This window comes from Mytilus galloprovincialis, chromosome 6, assembly GCF_965363235.1.
Source record: "Mytilus galloprovincialis chromosome 6, xbMytGall1.hap1.1, whole genome shotgun sequence".
Taxonomy (NCBI): Eukaryota; Metazoa; Mollusca; class Bivalvia; order Mytilida; family Mytilidae; genus Mytilus; species Mytilus galloprovincialis.
Genome location: NC_134843.1, coordinates 89,912,428 through 89,934,954, shown reverse-complemented (window position 1 = coordinate 89,934,954; position 22,527 = coordinate 89,912,428).

The window sequence follows — 22,527 nt, the reverse complement described above, 5'->3', positions numbered from 1 at the left end:
GGACAAGATATGTTTTATATTGACTGTGCTGTCTTGAGTCAATTAAAAGGTTTTTTTTTTTTTTCATTTATTATATATTATTCATTTTAATTGGTTGCGAATATTTTGCTAAAATGGACATTGACAATTTTAATTTTCGCTAAAATGGGGTAAAAATCAGGTGCTAAAATGAGTTCTACTTTGTCGCTAAAACGACCGATTTTTATTTTCGCTAAAATGTCCTTCGCCGCAGTTATCAGACGAGGAACAGCCACCACCAGCCTCAGAAATATTAACCCCTCAGACTAGAAGCAGCTACACGTGCTCCATAGATCACTACTTCTCTCGCAGCTCCAGCACCAACAACTTCCCTAACTGCACTACCAAACAACATTTTCCCTAATGTCCACCAAATCTACTGCATGATTATTTAATGCCATGATAACAGACCAATCTGGACTATTTTAGATGATGACCAACTTTAAAAAGAAAGTTCCCACAATGGAAATAAAGCAAGACAAGTTAAACGCAAAGCAAACCAAGTTAGAGCAGATATTGCCAGCAGAAGAGAAGGCAGGAAACATCAGGACTTCTAGCGATTGCGACAGCGATTACGAGGACTCAATTCCTGAAGATATGACAATACTACCACACTGACTTGGTACTCTTAAGGAGAGAGCACCTTCTGTCTTCGCCTCACTGCTGTCGAAGGAGTTAATGCCCCATCTGTTCAGCCAAGGGAATATAGGAAACTAGTACATCTGGAACGGTGGCGGAATAAATGCCAAAAGAGAAGTGTGCACACGGGGGAAAGTTAGCCGTTAGTCAGTATGTGGTGCACTATTAACCCGAGTGTAGGAAAGAGTAAACTTTAGATACCTGATTGTGAGATTCCTGGAAGTATTGCAATGGATTGTTTGCCACAATTAAGGAGGTATAAACTAATTTGTTTTGTGACGGCTGTGCAAGTGCGTATGCTGCCGCTATTTATCTTCATCAAGTTAGTAATGGAGTTAATTCGTTTCAAAATGCAATCTTGTGTTTTCTAAGACTAGCCCTACGCTGGTAAAGGTATTGACAATTCCAAGACTAGAATTAATGGCAGGTCTGAAATTCGTTGAAAGTGAAATAAAAATACCAATTGAAAGGAAGTTATTGAAGTCGGATTCACAATGTTTATTAAAGTGGATTTCATCACACAAACATCTAACTGTGTTTGTATTAATTCGTAGTACAGCATGGATTACACGTTTTACTTGTTTGTTGCTCGTCGTTCATTTTTGTCTTTTTTTTTGTTGTCTTATGCCCTTTTATGTTTCTTCGTTGCATATATGACGTGGCTCTGTACTTATACATCCCGTCATTGAGATATTGTACTATGGTAAATTTGTGTATTCTTGTCTTTAATTTTTACTAGTAAGCTTGGTCTGTATGCCATGTTGTGCTTCTTTGTTACATGTTTGTATGTTTATGTAGTGATTGGGATTATAGCACAATGTTGACTTCTTTATTATTGACATTTTTAGCTTTTATGTATGTTTGTTTTGTTCACGCGCCGTTGTCAATATATAATGGAATTTGATGCGACTCTAATACAAGTGAGAGGTTTAGATAGCTATAAAACTAGGTTCAATACCCCATTTTTTACACGAGAAAATACCTGTACCAAGTCCTTATTTGGCAGTTGTTCATTCGTTCCAACGAACATTGAATTTGTTTGATGTGTTTGAGCTTTTGATTTTGACATATGGTTAGGGAGTTTCCGTTTTGAATATTCCTCTGAGGTCAGTATTTTTGTGATTTTTCTTTTTTTATAGATAGACTAAGACATCGACAGAGTCAAGACAAGAATTAACTAATGCAGAATTACAGTGTGCAATAAAGCAATGTATCAAACGTATTCAGAAGAAACGTTACACTGATGTTTCATTGCCCTTTCCTCAAGGACAAAAAAACAATTTCCAACATCAACTTGGTGTTTTCCTAGGTGATGATAGTTTTTTTAGATGTAGAGAAAGATTAGAGGATACAGATCTTCCAGAAGGAGCGAAATATCCAATACTACATCGTAGAGTGGAGACTATCTTCAGTCAAAAGTCCAACTATCTTCAGGAAAAGTGGTTGGTAGACCGCTGAATTTACTATATCCAATTGAGATTGGAGTTAACTCAAATGGGTGTATCGATGGAAATATTCCGAACCCCAAATTGGATAAAAAAAAAAAAAAAAAAAAAGGTCCTATAGATGATACAAAAATATTCTAAATCAAGAGTTTCCCCATACATTATCTTTTTAGAAAGTCAAAATTTTAAGATAAGAAAAGTTAAAATTTCGAGTTAAAGTCGAAATTTTAAGATTTGAAATGTCAAAATTTCGACTTTGAAAAAAAGGTTCACTGCCAATTTTATTTTTTCTATGTCCCTAATACGCTTCCGTACATTATAGTGTTAAATGTTGAAAAAAAAAATGATTACCAGCATCGAAAAAAAAAACCAGAATAAAACGTTAGCGCGGCAAAATTTCTGGCTCAGATAAATTAACAAAATACCCCCCTTTTAAGTTAAGTGGTTGCTTCTTTATGAAAGCCATTTTGATGATTTGCATTAGTTTAAAAATAACAAAGATGTCGCCATTAAGCATTAAAAAACGTAGGCTGTACCGGCGTGCTTACAGGCGAAGAATATATATTTTTATTCTCATAAAGCCAATGTATTACATCCGTACAGAGATTGAAGGAGAAGAAAGAATAATATATTAGGGATCACTATATTCCTATCTTTTCTGTTTGTTTCAAATGGTATTTCTTCTTCAAGGAGTATTTGGCAAAGGTAGGGGGATATGTTTTTTTTTTTTTAGTTTTAAGGGTAATTTAACGGATCCGAGATACATGTACTAGACAAACAATACATTTACCTTACACTTTTTAAGTAATGCATTTATAGTGAATCGTTGTTTGAGTAAAGACCAGTGGCAAACATTTCTGTGCAAGTCAAGTCGATTCGGAAAGACCTTAATTTTCAAATGAATTATGTGTTCGGCAATGATGCTGCTTTGAGTCTTGATAAGGGCTTAATAAAGCTACGTTAAGTTTAAAAAAGTAAAAAAAAAAACTAAATAAATATATCAAGTTTAGACAAATATTTCTGTAAAGAACTTTCTTAATAGTTGTTATAAATATCAATTTTATTCAAAAATTGTTTCTTCCTTAAATATACTGTGAAACTAATGTTTTAAATGCCTAGTTTTGTGTACACTTAATCTACACAAGGCCTACATCGAGTATTGACTGCATGTAGACAAAACTTGATTTACACTACATGTAAACTTTGAATTTTATCAATGGGAACGTAATTTTGTTTAGTTTACGTGTGAGTTACACTTACACAACACCGAGTTTAGGTCAACGTGAACACGACCTTACTGGTTTTATTTTTATCTACCTGTATTTAATTAAATCTAACGGAGCGAAACAAATATACGTTGACACCTCTGGTATCTCTTGTCCCTCTTTTTTAAACATATTCAACGGGGACGTTCAAAATAATGCAACGAAACCTCATTGCAATTCGTGTAAATATTCTTCAAAATTTACATATGAAAGGTACATTAAAGAAAAGTGAAAGCATTGTATTATTTGTAACGTTACCATGTGATACCGGCAACAGAGTTTACAAATATATGAAGTCATGCTCATCATGCATAAAAGGGAAAACATGATCCGAGTTATACCAGCTTTTAGATATAGTTTCTAAAACTGTTCGTAAAAATCGTTCTCATGGACGCAGAAAAAATCGCAATCAAAGACAATTTCGGACCAACCATACAAATATTTCGGACCTAATTTCTATTTCAAAAAACAACGACAGACATTATCTGTTAACCAAGCTTTGTTCTTTACCTATAAATAAATTAAATAAAATTTTAGAGGATTGCAACACAATTTCAAATTACAGTCCTACGTATGAAATTGTTTAAATTAAAATGGCATATTGTTATTCTAGACTGTTTCTAAAAACTGAACGCCCTGAAGATCATAAAAAACATTTTATTAAAATAAAGTATGTCAAAAAAGGTTTTGATTTTGTTAATATTGCAGGTATTTTTAACGACCATTCTGTTAAAGACCAAATTCCTGGATATTTTGATAATACTGAACTCCCTCTTATTTGTTAAATTTACAAGAAATCTACCCGGAAATATGTGTTTAATTATTACAGCCAATTGTGTAAAGATGTAAATATCATTGAAAATACACCTATGTTGTGTAATTGCAGAAATTCCGAATACACCTATGGCCCCATTTCCCATGTCATAACAGGAGACCTTAACATCGTTCGCGACCCAGATTAAAATCGTTCCTCAGTAAATGACCTAAATATCGTCCCCCGTCAATTATTAATTGGAATGAGTGTCGTAATATCATCCACGACTCACTCCGTACCTACTGTTTGAAATGGGAAAAACGGGAAAAAGCTGACAAAAAATCTTTGGACTCTTTTTTTAATTCAGTAATGAAGATAGTTGATATTCGAATACAACAATTTAAAGAACATTTTACTCTTAACAACAACGATAAAAATCCTATTTCGCATATCAAACTTAAACTAAAAGAACTAACCATGGAATTTGTTTTTGTCCTGGCTGATAAAACTTTTATTTCATCTTCTAGCCATTGTTCCACTACTAAATTGTCTGTTTTACTTACTAGTACACTTGGTACAATAAAAAACCTGATAATAAATTGTTCAAATAAGGCCTTTGAAAAAAGTGGAATTAATTACTTTTGGAGTGTCAAAAACTCGTTGGAAGTACTTGATAAATTGCATGCATATATTGATGCTTTTGAATCTGTTCAAAGTTTTGATTTTTCTACCCTATTTACCACTTTGCCTCATATTCTTATTAAGAAAAAAATCACATCCCTAATTAAATGGGCATTTAAAAAGTCAGAATGCGAGTACATACGTTCAAATTCTTTTAGGTAATTTTTTAGTAGCAATAAACTAAAGAACTATGTCAATTGGACATGCTTTGATACTATATATGCGCTTGAATTTTTACTTGATAACATTTTTGTTAGCTTTGGAGATTCCGTATATCGTCAAGTTATTGGAATTCCTATGGAACTAACTGTGCACCACTTATTGCGGACCTGTTTTGTATTGTTATGAGTTGCAATTTATGACAAAATATGCAAAGACCCATCGAAAAAACATTTGATACAAAATTTTAACCATACTTTTAGATATTTGGATGATATATTGGCTCTCAATAATGACGACTTCAGTATGTATACTAAGAAATTTATCCTGTTAACTTACTTTAAACAAAGATAATACTTACAATGACCACTGACCTTTCCTCGATCTTGATATCTATATCTAATAATATCATTATTGTTTGACGTAAATGTTATATAGATGTTCTGCAAAGGGAAATCACGAATTCACCAACATTCCAACTGACTTCATTTTCAGAAAACGACATATGTAACAAACACAAACTTTTAGCTACTTCTTAAAAAGCAGCACAAAATACAATATGAAAGTCCCAACTATGTACTGGCTTCCGAAGCTACACAAAAAACCTTACAAAAACAGATTTATTTCATCTTCTAGCCATTGTTCCACTACTAAATTGTCTGTTTTACTTGTCTGTTTTACTTACTAGTACACTTAGTACAATAAAAAACCTGATAATAAATTGTTCAAATAAGGCCTTTGAAAATAGTAGAATTAACTACTTTTGGAGTGTCAAAAACTCGTTGGAAGTACTTGATAAATTGCATGCATATATTGGTGATTTTGAATCTGTTCAAAGTTTTGATTTTTATACCCTATATACCACTTTGCCTCATATTCTTATTAAGAAAAAAATCACATCCCTAATTAAATGGGCATTTAAAAAGTCAGAATGCGAGTACATATGTTCAAACTCTTTTAGGTCATTTTTTAGTAGCAATAAACAAAAGAACTATGTCAATTGGACATGCTTTGATACTATATATGCGCTTTTACTTGATAGTATTTTTTGTTCGCTTTGGAGATTCCGTATATCGTCAAGTTATTGGAATTCCAATGGGGACTAACTGTGCACCACTTATTGCGGACCTGTTTTTGTATTGTTATGAGTTACAATTTATGACTAAAATTAGCAAAGACCCATCGAAACAACATTTGATACAAAAATTTAACAATACTTTTAGATATTTGGATGATATATTGGCTCTCAATAATGACGACTTCAGTATGTATACTAAAGAAATTTATCCTGTTGAACTTACTTTAAATAAAGCTAATACTAACAATGACCACTGCCCTTACCTCGATCTTGATATCTATATCATTAACGGGAAGCTTAATACAAAACATTATGATAAAAGAGATGATTTTTCATTTCCTATCGTTAATTATCCATTTTTAGATGGTGATGTTCCCTTGTCACCATCTTATGGTGTTTATATATCCCAACTTGTACGATTCGCTCGTGTATGTAACAACGTAGAGAGCCGTGGTGTAGTGGTTAGTGCATCGGACTACTAACACAAAGGTTCCTGGTTCGATTCCCGTTTGGGATGAAAATTTCAGGAACTCAATTTTCGGCTCTCCCTTGACACCATCTGGGAGTATGGTCTTAAGGAAACGATGATAGTCCGTCAGAAGGAGACGATAAATGACTGACCCGTGTTACGAAAGCCATATCTCTAGCACGTTAAAGACACCTTTGTAGATTTCGAAAAAGAGTAGGCCAATGCCGCTACAAGGCAGCACTCGCACCCGCAAAGTGGAAAGGGATTAATATAAGTTGCAAAACTTGTTTCCCAATCCACTATAAATAAATATGTTTAAACTAACGTATTAGATTTTAGCGAGAGAAATTTATGTATTACTGAAAAATTATTACACCAGGGTTTTTGATATCACAAACTGGTCAAAACATTTACTAAATTTTATCACCGGTATAAGGAAATAATTCGTAAATATAACTCAACATGGAGACATCTTATACGTTCGGGTATTTCACATCCAATCTTTTATGGTAATATTCTTTACAAAGCACAAAAATGTCAGTATTCACATTAAAAGCTTACAAAACCTTTAAACAGAATTATTAAGAAGGGATATAGTTACGATACTGTTGTCAGGTCATTAAAGATTGCATATTTTGGCTTTAATATTGATTCACTTATAGGGTCTTTGCATCGGAACTAAACACATTTATTTAAAAATAAACAGTTGTTGGCATGACACGGGTTATGTTCTTCTCATATATTTTATGATAGTATGATACTAAACCCCTAACGGGAGGGATTGTGCCTGATATTCATACATGTATGATAAAGACATAATCTTTCAATCAGTTTAATTGAGGTCTGGAGCTGGCATGTCAGTTAACTGCTAGTAGTCTGTTGTTATTTATGTATTATTGTCATTTTATTAATTTTCTTTTGTTACATCTTTTGACATCGGACTCGGGCTTCTCTTGAACTGAATTTTAATGTGCGTATTGTTATGCGTTTAATTTTCTACATTGGCTAGAGGTATAGGGGGAGGGTTGAGATCTCATAAACATGTTTTACCCCGCCGCAATTTTGCGCCTGTCCCAAGTTAGAAGCCTCTGGCCTTTGTTAGTCTTGCATGATTTTTAATTTAAGTTTCTTGTGTATAATTCGGAGTTTATTATGACGTCCATTATCACTGTACCAGTATACATATTTTTTAGGGGCCAGCTGAAGGACACCTATTGGTGCGGGAATTCTCGCTACATTGAAGACCCATTGGTGGCCTTCAGCTGTTGTCTGCTCTATGGTTGGGTTGGTTGTTGTCGCTTTGACACATTTCTCATTTCCTTTCTCAATTTTATTTACTTGCATTGCAAAAGGTTGTAAAAGAAAGTTTATCAGAAGGGATTACTTGTGCAAGCATTTACAGAATATTCACCAATATGACAAAGCAGATGCAATAAAGGCAGCATTTGATGTCTCAAACAGGGATAAATACAAAGATGACTTGGAGGACATATCTGACGATGACACTGTATTCGATCTTATGGAAGATTTGGATCAGATTAATAATGATGACCAACCGGAATGTATCCGATTAATAATGATGACCAACTGGAAAACTTTGATGTTGATGAACTGCTAAGTGATATCAGTGAAATCAGTGATTCACTTGACATTTTCGATATTAACAACAGCACCAAGACTGTAGAAACAAATTAAACCTAGAAATAATGTTGAAGACTAGGAGATTTCAAGTGACATTGTAATAATAAGTGATGATAATGATGAAGATAATGTTAATACCGCTTTGGAAACTTCAAATCTAAGAACAAGAACACACAACTTAACCCTTACATGTGAAAAAAAAAGATCTACTATGTCGACGGGGTTGAAACAGTCATGGAAACCATTGCTACCAGGATTTAGCGAACTTTTTGTTTCAATGTCTGTTTGGGAGTGTCGCACATTCTGATTAACATTATTATTGTCTAAACGTTTTTTTCTCCTTTGATATTTTGTTGTACATGAAACTTGCTCCTATTATCATATTTTTTGTCTCCGTGAATCAACATCTTTAATTGTTATATGTTTCTCCGTTGAGTATAATTGATTATCTCCGTTAATTGTTATAGGAACTCGTTCTATTATTTTACAACTTTTATATTTACTTATATCTTGTGCTTTATGCTTTATTTTTTCCAATAAATAAGAATGGAAAAAATTATCTGATTTACTTATGAATTGGACTAGAATATTTGAACTATATGTATGATGTATTATAAATGATAGAATACATGTTAAAACGGTGATTTTTTTTTTCATCTTAAATTGTGGAATTAGTGGCGAACCTCTCAATCGAGACATACAAAAAATACACTGTTCGTTAACAATAACAATAATACTGGTTGGCCACGTTTATGTTTCAATTATGGAGGTTATGGTTACTACAGGTCAGATTGTCAAAATTGTTACTATTCCAAACATAGTCCAGGTCCCTACTCAGATGCTCTTTGAAGTCTTATGTCAGCTGCAGTAAGTGATGTTCCAGTTCCAGATGCAAGTGGTACAACAGGTCCCCTACAAGACAACAGTGGGTAGGACAAAGTGATTGATGGACATGATAGAGATGTTTCCTCTTACACCAGTCAAGAGAATGATGATCAGATACTTTGATGATCAGATACTTCTCAAAGTCAAGGTGAGAGCGGGCAAGATCCAGATCATGTACAAAAAAGACAAGACAAGCTCAGACAGGAGGACAGTATAATCTTCTCCCCGTAAGATAAGCGCAGGTGGGGATGATGAAGTTATTATGGGCCCCCAGAAGACAAGCGATGGAGGGGCATGAATCCACTGAGGACAGTATGGAGGAGTCCATAGACGAAGAAGATGAAAATGATATATCCGTTAGTCTTGATACGCCACAATCTAATGACAAGATTGAAAAGAAACTGAAGAAAAGGAAACTAAAAGCTGATGCTTATAGACTGAGAGAAGTACTTGACAATAACACTATACCTTCATTTAGCATGTCACCAGCATCCACGGTTCTTGATCCTACGACATAAATGTACCATATGTAGATGTATTGAGAAATAATAAGTGATCTTTGCAGAAAGTATGATTTGGTAAACACCTTGTATAAGGTAATATTTACATGATTTATGTATAATTTAGTATATTTATTGTTTGTTCTGGTCAATTTACTCTGGTTTCTCTTTACACCTAGAATATGTCTCGACCTTTTTTGATATTTAAATCAGTTATTTGCCATCCATCATTAGATTTGACTAACTTATGTTTTGGCATGTGTTTATATAATAACTTTGTGTGAAAGACAATATTGGGGTTGACAACGAATCAATGAGACAGGAAGGGGTTGTTTCCAGTGCTCACTGAGTTAAAAGGCAAAACGTGACCTAAGTATACGTAGCACACCTGCATCTGCACTTTCCTCTCCTTTTTCCACATCACATTCAAGTTGTACAGTGTAAATAATATATATTATAGAACCACCTCAGACGACGCAGAAGGGATCAGAATTGAAAAATCAAATCCCTAGGCCATGTAACCTCACAAACCAATCAGAGTACGAAACACCTAAAATACCATCAGCAAAAATGCTACACTTCATAAATGGTGAAATCCAATTAGATGTATCTGCCCTCATAGGACACTTTCAATGCACAGGCCATAATAAGTGTTCAGAGATGAACACTTAAAAGAGATATTCCAAGGCCTATTTAGAGAGCATTTCACTGCTCATGGGCCTGATTGTAACATGATACAAACAGGACCTCTATAATAGGGGAAAACAATCGACATACAAGAGCTGTCAAAATGACAGTAAACCGGATTCTTTAACATTTATTTGTGTTCTGGCATTTATCAATATTACAAGGACCAAAACTCCTAACAAGTAAAATTTATGATTATCAATATCAAACTTGACTTCCATGTTGTCAACAATAACAACATATAAACTAGATAGAAAATGACCCTCTAGCAGGACAAACTGTGTGCCCTTAATGCATAAAGTAAGAAAAAATTACTAAGTCCACCTACCTAGGATTTTGAAAATATCTAAAAAAAAATAAACTTTCAAGAACCGTAACTCCTGAACGGTAAAAGTAAAAACCGTCATTATTGAACTTGACCTCCGTTATGTTGTCAGTAACAACATATTAAAATTTTAAAAGGTTTGGTTGAACGGTTCATGAGTAAATGCACGGACACAACATTTTTTAAACTTTCAAGAACCGTAACTCCTGAACGGTAAAAGTCAAAATCGTCATTATTGAACTTGACCTCCATTTTGTTGTCAGTAACAACATATTAAAATTTTAAAAGGTTTGGTTGAACACTTCATGAGTAAATACACGGACAACATTTGGTTGCCGCCCGCCGTACATCCCCAAATCAATAACCGACATTTTTGACACAAAAGTCCGGTAAAAAATTATTTGGTATACCATATGAACTTAAACCCGAATATACAAGAAATAAACTGCAAAAGTAAATCTGTATTGCTGAAATAAAGTATACCATCAAAATTTCCCATACATCACAAGGGAGGTAGTCATAATTGTAGCAAACAGTATAACAGAGGACATACTAGGCGAGTGTAATGTTTGAAAAAGACGTCTAGTTAATGACTTTAATGCACCCACCTAACATACGGCTATTTTTTTAAATGAAAGAATAATGATTTAACTTGGATATTTGCCCGGGCGTCACAAAATCGTATGGTGCAGTTTTTGTAAAATTGACATTAATTTCAGAAATTACTTCAAAATTTGAAAATTACGACATCGTTCTCAATCAAAGGAAATCGGACTTATCTCTTCTTTTAGGCAGAACAATTTAGTGAATTATATTCTTAAATTATTGAAAACAATATTTACAACTGTAATTCCGCGTGCTTTTATTCCTTTAAAATATATGACATTTTACAAGAAAATTTTCATAATCTTGACATTTTCAGGTCTACAATTTGATCTTTATAAAATGTATTTGCACTCTTCTCAAGACTCACAGGAGACAACTTTCAAAAACTCCGATGATATAGAGGAAGAGATCCACCGATTAAACGAAACACTGAAAGTGCCACAAACTAGTAGTTTTGATACTACCTCTTAAGAGAACAATTAAACATTAGTCATTAAATTATATAACTGTAAGAAAGAAAAATTAATTATCAATTTTATTACATTAATTACCTCACCTTCATAAATCTAAATTTAGAAATCAGTCCATTCGCTGCATTATTCAACCGGAAACCAGCCAGAAAAAGAACCATGACCCCGTGACAACCTCTGACACCTGTGCGTCCTAAACCTTCATCATTTTTTCCGGTTCATCATCGCATGCTGCACGCTTTTGTGGAGGAGGAAAAAGTTTATGTTTTGCAAAGAAGTTGTTTATTTATATATATATATATATTTATTTAAATTGATATTTTTGTTTATTATAAGTATATTTAGATAAATTTATCATCATTTTATCTAAATATCATGGATAAAATTCCAGCTTCGGCTACCCAAGAGGTAAGTGACAGTCAAATACACACTTCCAATAGTAATTTGTTGTCCCCTTGGCGTTCGGCCACCCATTCTGATAACTTTTGGGATAGGAGTTTGGAACTTATTCCAGGTGTTTCAGGTGTTGGTATGGAACAGGACTTTGCCGTTCACTCCTGGTGCTAGTCAGTTGAGGCTATGAAGTAAGAACTTTAGCCTCTTCTTGGAACATTTTTAATTCCTCCTCTATGTCGGAAATCATGTCAGCTGGTTTTTGGAGGTCTGATAGTGCCTTTTATAACCATTATTTACGGTGCCTCTTCATTGTGACAACCTCTATTCTTTAGGACCTTTAGTTGCTGCGCAAAAGGTTGTTTTCCCCCTCCTAGTGATGGGGGTTCGGCGCTTCGTTAAATTCTGTTATCTAAATTTATGAAGGTGAGGTATTTAATGTAATAAAAATCAATTTTTTTAGAATCAAAATTTAGTTTTGTAAATTAATTATCAAAATAAAAGAGTTTACTCATGGATAAATACTGATAATAGCTTTGTCTCAAGAATAGACAGAATTTATATCTCCAAACACACATATGCAATAAAATAAAATTAAAAAAAACTACAACACTAATACCCTTTGCAAGATCCGACCATAAAGGTTTTCAATTGATAATATATAACAAACGGTCGTGTAAAATGGGGATCAGGATTCTAGAAATTGAATTAGTCAATATTACAGGAGAAATATGTAGAACATACAAGAAATTTCTTGAAAATGAAAAATTAAATATATATATTCTAAATTGATGGCAGAATGGAAAAAAGGTCTATAAAGGATATTACAACAAAATACAGTAACGTAATGGCAACAGAAAAAAAGTATAAGTATAATGGTTTGATACAACAATAAAAATAAGTAAATAAAAACAAAAATGATATATCCAATGAAAGAATAAAAAAGAAATTGAAAATTTAGATGATAAAAGGAAACAAATTGATTGATTGATTGTTGTTTGCTTAACGTCCAGTGGCAAATATTTCATGCATATTCAGGACGAGAACAAATTCACAATAAATACAATAGGTAGGTCTTGTCACAATAGAGGCCATCTGGGATGAAGGTCGGGGAAATTTGAACTGCCACTAGAAAAGGAGGGTTTATTGGATAGGGAAAGAAATTTTGCATTGCAACAGGCCACCCACGGACCCCCCCCTCCCCCGAGTTGTTGCAAGGGTTCTTAACGTGCAAAGAGCGTGGCACTCTCTCTACACGAGACATCGGATTTAACGTCCCCATTCTGACCGGACGTGACTGCGAACTTGATATATCCCGCACAGCCAAACGGACGCCCCACTTCAGCAAGCGTTTTACTGCCGGTCGGGAGAAACTCAAGTGACCATATTTCTATTCCTCCGTCACCCTCTGGGGAATTAAAGGAAAAAAGTTGTAAAAATAAGATCAAGGGGAAAATATTATAATGGAGATCTGGAAAATGTGGAAATTTTTGAAATAGAAATAGAGAAAAGGGACATAAAAAAGATATAAGAGAACTTTACTACAAAAATGGAAAATTATTAGAAAATACAGAAGAGATAATAAACAGAGATTTTTACAAAGATTTATAAAGTAGTAAAAATATAGGAAATATTAAAATATCGGAGGTGTCAAACTGAATAAATTGGAGGAGGCTGATTGGGTACATCTGAGTCCAAATATGACATGCTACAAAAATTCAATAGACTTTCAAAATGAAAAAACTCTAGGCATAGATTTTGGGATAGCCTTTTCTTCGAAATTTTGGGATATTATAGAAGATCTGACAGAAGTCATAAACAATAAATATTGGAACTATAACTCTTCATACAGAACTAAAGGAAATTTTAGGGATCCCAAACAATGGCGACCAATAAGTCTGTTATGCTTCTATTACAAAATAAGAACGAAGACTTTTAACAACAAACAATGGCAAAAAGAAAGGAATCAGAAAGGAGAAGGGCCGAATATAAAAGTTACAGAAAAAATATATGGAATGATGCAATAATAGAACTTATGGAAATAAATGATTGGAATGGCTATATTGTATCCTTAGACCAGAAAAAGGCATTTGATAGAGTAGAGCATAACTACTAAACAAAGAAATAGAATTTCCCCCGGGCATAATTAGGTGGATTGGGGTTATATATAAAGACATTAAGAGTAAGATACAGGTCAATGGTCATCTTATAAAAGAGATTAGCATAGATAGATCAAAAAGACAAGGGTGATCATTATCCATGACAATCTATGCACTAATTATAGAACATTTGTCCTCAAACATTAGATATTCTAAAGACATAAAAGGAATAAACCTGCCAAATAGGAAAGAAAAATGCGCATTATTCCAACACGCAGATAACTGCTCCACCATTAAAACAGAAATTTCGGATTAGGATCATTTGGTAAAAGAATTAAAAAGATTTGGTGAAGTAGTTGGGGAAAAGTGCTAGGGATAAAATTTGGAGAAAACAAAATGGAAAAAAAACTGGAATCCATTAGTAGAAGCAATAGCAAAAATATGTATGGAATGGAAAAACAAACATAGATATATAAGTAAAACTAATAAATACATATATGCTGAGCAATGCATAGTTTGTGGCAAGAATAATATTACCAACACAGGAAATAAAAAGAAGGATGAATAGAGCGTTATATAAATTATGTGGAATGGTCAGGAAATAATAAAAAAACAACATTAAAAAAAGTGTGGAATTCAAATGCCTGATTTTGAGGAAAAGATTAATGCCCTTTGGCTACGAAAATTAAGTGACATGATCACAGGAAAACCAACAATTTGGAAAACCATATCATATTTCTTAGAGATAACAACAAGAGAATTAATGCCGGAACTAGCTGACAATAAATATAGCCATTCAGAACAATTTTGGAAAAATGCCAAAAAATTAAAAGAATTATATATACAATACAGAAATAAAATCAAATAAACAGAGAACATAACTCTAAAAGATATTTAATATGAAATCATTATACAAAGGAAAAAATCAGTAACAGTTGAGGAAGAAAATAAAGAAATAGAATTTACATATACTGGACAATAGTAGCTAACATTAAGAATGATGTACACAGACAGTTTTTATATAAAATAATACACAGAGCTGTATTAACGGATGAAAAACATAGAAAGAGGACTAAGAGATATAGATCCCCAATGCAAATACTGTAATAAACAGTTTGAAACTTTTGAACATCTATTTATAGACAGTCGAGAACTAAAAAAGAATAGATCTTATGTGATAGAAAACGGACAGTCAGAAGACTCAAACTTTAAAATAAATAAATAAAAAAAAACACTTCTACTGGTAGATATAAAGACGCAGTTAATACCTTTTATTTATGAATACACACATACAGTATGGGCCTGTAGACATTTTGAAGACACACTAAATATGTACAAACTACAAATGAAGTACCATAAAGATAAAGAAATATAACGGAAATATAATTAAAATAAAAATTAGAAAAAAATAATTTCAAAGATAATTAAAAACCAATTGTTCAGAGAACAATTGAAGGTCTTTCCATCAAAACAATGTATTTTGATATGAAAAGTTGTGAAACTAAGTTTAAAATGTCATTTCAATCGTCAAATGATAGCTCCTAGTAAGCTGATTCCAAAAATATATTGTTTCCATACATTTTTTTTAAATAAGGGAGATAATTTGTTACTTCCGGTTTGAAAAATGTTACTTCCGATTATATTTGAATATTTACTTGACACTGATTCCAAAAATATCTGGTTCTATATACTTTTATATTAAAAAGTACAAAAAAATAGCTATTTCCGGTTTACAAAAGGTCACTTCCGGTTGTTTTTTACAAGGTTAAATTGTTTGATATCTTTTTCTAAAAGTTGTATATCTTTATCATGTATACATATAGAATAAAAACAAAGGTCAAAATCTAGAACGTCAAATTAAGCTATGACCTTGAGATCAGTTTCAAGGTCATAAACCAAGGACCTCAAATCAAAAGACCATAGGTCTTTATTATATTTAGTTAATGAGTTATATCACCAAACGCGTATTTTTAAATACAAGAGGGGAGAAAACTCCCTTTTACATTCAACGTACGCTTGCAATCAAAATTTACATCTTACGACATGTCGCAACTAACAATTTAGTAAAAATAATTTGTTGATATCTTATACAGTCTTTGGATATAAGTGAAAATAAGCCAAATTCAAATATTAGAATATGACCTTGACCTTTGACCTTGACCTAATTTTCATTTTTTGGGACCAAGGACCTCAAATCAAAAGATCCTAGGTCTCTATCACTTATGATTTATAAGATAGAAATTCATATCACTTATATCAGATGCATAAGGGGAAATAACTCTCATATGGAGCGGTCATATCGCTTCAGTCAAAATAGGACAAATCATGCGAAGGATATAACGAGCAATTTTGTAAAATAAATTTGTCATAATCTTTTACGGTTGCGAAGGAGATGCGCTAACAAGGAAAACAGTGTTTGGGGAGATAACTCCTACAAAGAAAAGTATTCGTTTACGCAGGGTAAATTTCAAAAGTGCATAAACTGTTTGATATCATATACCAAATATCTAAGCGACATATTGCGAAACAAATGTTTATCGCAAGAACAAAATTAGGCGGAAGAAAAAAAAAAAAAAAAAAAAATAATCAGAAGAAAAACAATAGGTCTTTCCACAGAAAAGTGGAAAGACCTAATAAACACAAAACTAGATAAATTAATTCTAAGGGTCTCCACAATGACCATAGTCTTATTTAAAAAACAATCAAGTTAAAAGCAGAAAAGAAAACGAGACTAAGTGAAGACTATAAACATTATAATGAACAATAGTTAATTTAAAATTCATATTAATTTAATTTATTTGTAAAAATATTGTTTTGTTATTGATATAATGAAAATAATCATATATGTTTTCATTTCAGAAATCAATATTGAAAATTTACCTCTCGCAATAACACGATGATGATGAAGATAACAAAAGCAATCTATCATTCAGCCATTAAAACGTAGGCTAGATGATAGATGAGAAAACTTTTTACTTTTTTTTTGCATTTTATAAAATTTTTGACTTTTGCAAATACGATTTTTTTTGGTTTATTCTCTATATCCTTCTAATCAGCCTCAAGGACATCATTCGCCCAGTAGCAAAACTACAATTTCATGAATTTACGAGGATCAAACAGGAAATTGGCTCGGACGTCGCCCAGTATAAAAAGGTCCGAAACAGACGTCACCATGAACACGGTGTCGTCTGATACGGAAGGTGTCCCCTCATCACTAGACATGAAAAATATCTCAAACATGATTCATTCAGATCATCGTCCTAGTGACAATAGCAATATTACACATACACAGCCATGTTCAGTTCTCCGTCAAGACATTTTGGTTTTTGATGACACAGTACAACTGTCGCATTTCGAAATGTGAGACTGCAAAACTTGTGCAATTTTAACTACAGATGCTGAATTCATAAGCAATTTGACCAAGAAGTCATATTTTACCAGAAGTTACGGTGATCTATATTGTAAATCGATAAATGTCGTCTACGGATTAGAGTGCAAACTTTGCGGATTGGTATACGTCGGTGAAACAAAAGGAAGGCTGAACTTATGTGCAGTCATAGATCAGACATTAACCTCAATGCTATCGACATTCTATACCAGCATTTCAATCAGCACGATCATTCCATCGTTTCTATGACAGTTCGCATTATAGAAAAGACATACCATAGCTCTAACAATTATAATCTTTCAACGACTCTCCGTAGACAAAAAGAAGACTACTGGATTAGACAATTGGGAACTGCGACACCTTATGGTTTCAATGACAAAATTGATGGTAAAGGTATTCTATTTAGTCCTTCGTGTAACTCGGTGAATGGGATGAATATTTTCAACTCGACTCCTCGACGTAGATGCAGTCATGGTCATCGTCATTATACATCACCTTCTCTGCATGATGTCTCTATTAATGCCATTTATACAAAAGCCGTTAGGTATTCATCACATTCGCACGAAACTTTATTCATTACCCCTTTCAAAACTTCATTCTTTGTTCAATTTATGTTTGGAATCCACAGTTACAAACCCTCATTCAAACCAATATAAACTTGAAGCTATAATTTCGGATATTGGAAGTCACAGACTTTTCAAGCCAGTCCGCATTAATTGGAAAAGATGAAAAAAGAGAAAAAATCTTTCCTTAATCTTTCCTTTGCCAACAAAGGTCTCGATGGCGTCAACTTAGGTAATATCCTTCATCATAAATTAGTTCAATCGAAAATACCTCCTTATTTCAAAGACCAGTCTGTACCAATCAATTCTTATACCTATACCAAACCTATTGCAACTAAAATGTTCAATTACAAACACGTTTTGCAGGATCTCGATATTGACAACCTCAAGTCTAAACCTCCTGTTTGCACTTGTGCTAGTTCCCAATTCACATATAATCCTGCTGGCTGGCCGCGTTATTACCGGTGACATCAACAGTGTTAATAACACTTCTCTACGAAATGTGGTATCGAAAGGTCCGAAATATCGTGAGCCTAAATCCATCAATTGGAAATACAACTTTAAAATTTTGATGGATTCAGTCGAGGATTATGCCAGGCAATGGGCTAAGCGCGAGAAGGAAGACATAGACACTCTTTCCGAATGGATTAAGGTAGTGAGGTCGTTGATACAAATCAGAATTAAGAAACTGAATGGGTCTATCAATGCCCATGCTACGTCAATCTTCAAAGACCCAAATGTTGCAAAACACCTATCCTACCTCCATGACAAATATGTTGTTGTCCCTGCAGATAAAGCCCCAAACAACATCGTTTTTGTGTGTAAAACTCATTACATTAACTGCTTGATAAACGAATTAGGTTTTGAAAATTAACTCGGAAACTCAACTTATACCCTCACGACACTTACTAAAGAGGAAATCCTGGATAATCATAGGTATGTTATATGTTCCTTTGGAATGTCAACCAAAGATGAAGAACTGGATCTTCCATCACTGTATTGGATATCTAAACTAAATAAGTGTCCTTACAAACAACGGTATATTGCTGGGTCTTCCAAGTGCTCCACGAAACCTCTTTCTAAATTATTAACATCTATTTTATCAGCAATCAAAGACAGGCTTCAAAGGTATTGTGAAACTGTCTATTCTAGAGGTGGCGTGAATCAGATGTGGATACTTAAAAATTCCAAAGATCTTTTAGAGTACATACAATATAACTGTCTTTCATCTTGTAACGGTATTAAAACATTTGACTTTTCTACTATTTACACAAGTATTCCACATTTCAACTAAACGACAAATTGAAAGAGTTGGTATTACTTTGCTTCATAAAAAAGAATGGCCAACGTAGATACAAGTATCTTGTCTTAGGGAGGGATAAATCCTACTTTGTGAAGGATCACTCTGATTCAAACAAAAAATTCTCTGAAACTGATATTATCAAGATGCTAGATTTCTTGATTGACAACATGTTTTTTTACGTTCAGAGGACGTGTTTTTCAACAAACTGTCTGTATTCCAATGGGAACAAACTGTGTCCCTCTACTTGCCGACTTGTTTCTTCATTATTATGAGGCTGACTTGATGCAGGAACTTCTAAGGAAGAAAGATAAGAAATTAGTAATATCCTTTAAGTCTACCTTCCGCTATAGAGATGATGTTCTTTCACTAAATAATTCAAAACTTGGTGACTATGTGGAACGCATCTATCCCATCGAACTAGAGATAAAGGATACTGCAGATACATTTAAGTCGGCCTCATATCTTGACTTGCATCTAGAAATTGACAATGAGGGTCGGTTGAAAACAAAACTTTACGACAAAAAAGATGATTTCAGCTTTCCAATTGTTAACTTCCATTTCTAAGTAGCAGCACCTGCTTACGGGATATATATCTCCCAACTGATACGATACTCCCGTGCTTGCATTTCCTATCATGATTTTCTTGATAGAGGGTTGCTACTCACAAGGAAGCTATTAAACCAAGAGTTTGAAATGGTGAAGTTGAAATCATCCCTTCGTAAATTTTACGGACGCCATCACGAGTTGGTTGGCCGTTATGGAATAACCGTTTCAAAAATGATATCGGATATGTTCCTTACGTCGTAACTACAATCCCCTTCCCTTTCATGAATATGACCTACCGAATTAAGACTATTTACCGGATTTGTTATCACATAAGCAACACCACGTGTGCCACATGTGGAGCAGGATCTGCTTACCCTTCTGGAGCACCTGAGATCACCCCTAGTTTTTGGTGGGGTTCGTGTTGTTTATTCTTTAGTTTTCTATGTTGTGTCATGTGTACTATTGTTTGTCTGGTTGTCTTTTTCATTTTTAGCCATGGCGTTATCATTTTGTTTTAGATTTGTGAGTTTGACTGTCCCTTTCGTATCTTTCGTCCTTCTTTTATGTAAGCACACTTTGAGCACACAATACTAATATTTTAACCACTAGGTTTGTACATTATAGGAAGTTAAATAAGTATGTTCACATGAATATGGTCACAACCAATCTGAGTTTTTGAAAGAACCCCCCCCCCCAAAACGAATAAATCCTTCAGAAGATTCCTGACGTGTAGAAGCTAAGAAGAACATCCCTTCGGGGATTTGGACGTGTTATAAAGATGGAGCCTGCAGTTTTAAAAAGGTGCTTGAAAGTAACAATTTCCGAGCCTGGAAGAACCAAGGTTACCAGAGAGACGATCATTACCAATTTGGTTGGACAACTTGGGAACAAGACCCACCTTCGTTCAATGTTGAATATATACAGAAGCCGGACCAGTTTGGTTTGCTACCGTAGATAGTCCAGAAGAGGACGAATCCCTGGTTGAAAAGAGGGGTGTAGTTGGAGAGGAGTACTCTCTGTTTTTACCCCATGTAACAGAAGACGTCTACATGGACGTGTCCACTGGCTGCCTTTGTGGACTCCTACTACCGACGTAGATTCCTTTTTCGAGAGGTATGGTTTAGTAGAGTTGCTACGAGGAGAGACAAACAATGAGGCTACAAAAGATGCGACTCTCCTTAATAGCTTAAAACGTTTTGTTTTTTGTGGTTTTTGTTTTGTTTTATTTTTTTACAATTTGTTTAAAAACGGATGGGATGTCCATTAATTAAAATTCATGTGAATTTTTGTATCGCCATGCTAAATTGCCATAACGTGTCCGAGTCGTCTTGCAACCGTCGTCAGCGTCAGCCGTCTTAAACTGTTCTATAAAAATCACTTCTGAAACTATAAGGAAAATTCAAATCAAACTTGACTTGAAATAGTTTTTTTTTTTTTTTATCTTTCAACAAAACGTTGGTAAAATAATCATCAAGTCTAACTTTCTTGATAGTGAGAAAATTAGTTTTATTGTGTTTCTCATATTGGTACATGATAGCAGGCAAGCTATTCAAAGATATTACATTTGCCTACACACTCAATAGAACCTGCTGTAAATGTTTAGGAAAGATTGTTCACTTCATTGAAACCTAATAGTTTGCTTGAAAAAGACTTCTCTAAAGATTTGATGTAATTTATTGAAACTATAAAAATTGACACACACTGAAAATAAACTCACCATAGATACCAGGACTAAATTTAGTATATACGCTAGACGCGCGTTTCGTCTACCAAAGACTCATCAGTGACGCTCGAATCCAAAAAAAGTTTAAAATGCCAAATAAAGTACGAAGTTGAAGAGCATTGAGGACCAAAATTCCTAAAAGTTTTGCCAAATACAGCTAAGGTAATCTATGCCTCAGGTAGAAAAGCCTTAGTATTTCAAAAAATTCAAAAATTTGTAAACAGTAAATTTATAAATATAACCATATCAATGACAATTCATGTCAGCACAAAAAGTGCTGACTACTGGGCTTCTTCTTCTTTCTTCTTATGGTATCCAGTTATCCATCAGATTTTTGATGATTACTAACGGCTTGTAATACCCTCGGGGAAATGAATCTCCACCAGCAGTGGCATCGACCCAGTGGTTGTAAATAAACTCATCATAGATACCAGGACTAAATTTAGTATATACGCCAGACGCGAAGGATTAAAATGTCGTAAGTCAACTTCTTGCTCTGACCATAAAGTCAGAGGTCCAAGTAATATTTTTCTAAGATCAATACTATTCACAGAAGGTTAATTCTAATTTTCTCTGTTAAAATATCAAAAGTAAAAAAAATAAGAAATATTTTTGCTTGTCCTGTAAAATTTTCCAAACCCCGTATACAACATATTGGAAGTCCAGCGACGTTATATTTGTCAATATAGCACTCCACAGGAAGCTATAAGTAGGCTTGTGAACTTGTCGGATCGTGTTTGTGCGGGAATTATTTTACATATATATTTGTGAGAACGTTCTAGCATTGTTAATTCAGTATTTGAAAGACCATACCAAAACTCACACACAAACATTGCCTTTGGATAACACATCTGAAATACTATTTTGGAGCACGTTAAAGGATTAAGGTA